Source organism: Sardina pilchardus, chromosome 6, assembly GCF_963854185.1.
Source record: "Sardina pilchardus chromosome 6, fSarPil1.1, whole genome shotgun sequence".
NCBI lineage: Eukaryota > Metazoa > Chordata > Actinopteri > Clupeiformes > Clupeidae > Sardina > Sardina pilchardus.
In genome coordinates this window covers 27725628-27728127 of record NC_084999.1, presented here as the reverse complement: position 1 = coordinate 27728127, position 2500 = coordinate 27725628, and the positions used below count along the sequence as shown (strand labels likewise).

At 45.2% G+C, this 2500-nt stretch overlaps 1 protein-coding gene across 1 annotated transcript in view; it reads left to right on the top strand.

The window, feature by feature from the left end:
- Positions 1-2500, top strand: part of ptprub (protein tyrosine phosphatase receptor type Ub) — a 266158-nt gene that overhangs the window by 201403 nt on the left and 62255 nt on the right.

The window sequence follows — 2500 nt, the reverse complement described above, 5'->3', positions numbered from 1 at the left end:
ACTAAGACAACAGGGGCTTAACAAGCTGCGTCTTTAAAAGAAAATGTTTGAGCTTGTTACTTCAGGTTGGCTGCTACAGTACATTTACAGTACAACCTATTCCCTCTCAACCTAAAGTTTAAGATGCTATAGGATGAGTGTCTTATTACTGAAAACATGTGAAGTAATGCTGCTGAATTGTGAAAAATAATCAGGTGAGATTTGCCACCACAATAACATTTAGAATTGTTGTCAGGTCACATATTTGTGGTGAATTGAAGACTGTTCAGCCTAATTTGCCGTGCCACCATGCTGTGTATTGTGTTCTTCCATTAGTGTGCCGATTATGACAGCTAGGCCTGGGTGAAAATGAGTATTTTCTCCCTATAAATAGTAGATCATATGTCATTTCACAACTAACCACATTGAAATAGTTTTCACTACGGCAAGCGCATTTCACTCTTTTTGAAAACAAGACGCTTATAAATCAAACATTATCCCACTTTCATTTTATGACGCCTCTATGGTGTCAGCACATTTGCTTCTGAAAATAACAACACCCTCCGTATTGGATCGAAATATCGTGTCACATCACCTTGTCACAGCTGTAAAAGAGTAGGCTTTCCTACAACTCCAGTGTTGTTCTGCTCTTTCTAATATTATGTCCGTATTTACATCAGCTGTGTCTGTCTACTCTACACCACAACTAGCCCAGGCTCCTCCCACCTGCTGTCTGGATGCCAGAACCCTCATGATGTTTTGTCTGCTGGTCAGATGGCTCATTTAGAGCAGAGGCTATGACACAAGGAAGGCGTTGCCTCACCTTACATCGGTCAGATTTCGAGGGGGTTACTGATGCAGTGGCTCATGTTCTGGACAATGACTCCAGCTCATCTCCCTGCTAGATGTGTTTTGTGTGCGTTTGCGTGTGTGTGTGTGTATGTGTGTGCGTGTCTGTGTGTGTGCCTCTGTGCGTCCCCGGGCGTGTGTGTGTGTGTGTGTGTGTGTGTGTGTGTGTGTGTGTCTGTGTAGTTCAAGTTCAAGTTTGTGTCTTCCGATAAAGGGGATGTGATATTTTTTCGCCAGATGGCAACTACAGTATGTTGCCACACCTATATCCATAATCCAGAATATTTAATTCATCACACAGGCATGATCTGACCCTGATGGCAGAAAAGTTTGTGCGTGTGTGTCTGTGCGTGCTTGCGTGTGTGTGTGTGTGTGTGTGTGTGTGTGTGTGTGTGTGTGTGTGTGTGTGTGTGTGTTGACAGTCAGACGTGGCGCATGGCTGCAGAGCACACTTGTGTAGATTGTTGGCTTTTCTGCCTGTGGTGCCTGAGGTTGTGGTGAAACAGCCAAAGAAACAGTGGAGGCTTTACACAAAAAAAGAAAAAAAAGAGAGAGTGAAAACATCTCTCTCTCTCTCTCTCTCTCTCTCTCTCTCTCTCTCTCTCTCTCTCTCTCTCTCTCTCTCTCTCTCTCTCACATACACACACACACCAATTTGTCTGCTGGCGCAAGGCTGGACCTCTCGAACTCTGCTTGTAGACTCATTAAACTGTCCCCCAAGGGTAAAACAGATTCTGCAGCAAAAAAGGAATCAATGCAGTTCTCACTGCATCAGCCCCTCAATTCCAACCCCTCCCTTCGCTCTCTCTCTCTTTCTCTCTCTCTCTCTTTCTCATTCCATCCCTCTCAATCTCTCTCTCTCTCTCTCTCTCTCTCTCTCTATAAGTCCATCAGTCCATCCTCTCTTAATTTCATAGGGTTTTATCAGGCTTTACTCTTGCAGTGGTCTGTGAGTTGTGTTATGTTATGTTGCCACTGTGCGTGGTCTCTACAGTACTCTGGCTCAACTCCTGTGCTTTTAAATGTGCTGTATAAATAAACATGACTTGACATGACTTGACTCTTATCCGCACGCCTTCGTCAGTCAAGAGAGATGAAATGTCATGAAAGTTACTGCCCTCTCTGACTCTGGGTCTTATCTGCTCGTGTGTATGTGTGTGTGTGTGTGTGTGTGTGTGTGTGTGCGCGCGCATGCACACACTCACTAGACTGGACTGGTTTAGCATGAAAGCAAAGGGCTTTCAGGATAATAGCAACGGACATACAGTATCATCAGTGGTAGCAGTGGTAGTGGTGGAGCATTAAAAGGCTCACTCCCACTAAGGGGTGACCTCTCCTGTAATTGGAGATCTAATGTGTAAGCGTAGCCTTATCTAGCCATCACGATAACACTGACGAAGGTTGATGAAAGTGACACTGGATCACCAGTGACTTAAGCAGCAGATGCTGAAGTGATAACTGCTGAGAGAGAGAGAGAGAAAGAGAGAGAGAGAGAGAGAGCGCGAGAGAGCGAGAGAGATAGAGAAAGAGAGCGCCCCGGGCAATGCTCTGGTGGGATTGTCCTAACAGGGAGGTAAGGGTGAGATAGGCTGTCTGGATGTGAGAGGAAGAGAAAGGTAATACAGCCTGAAAGACCTCCAAAGTTCACATTGACTTTCTTGGGGATGAGCAC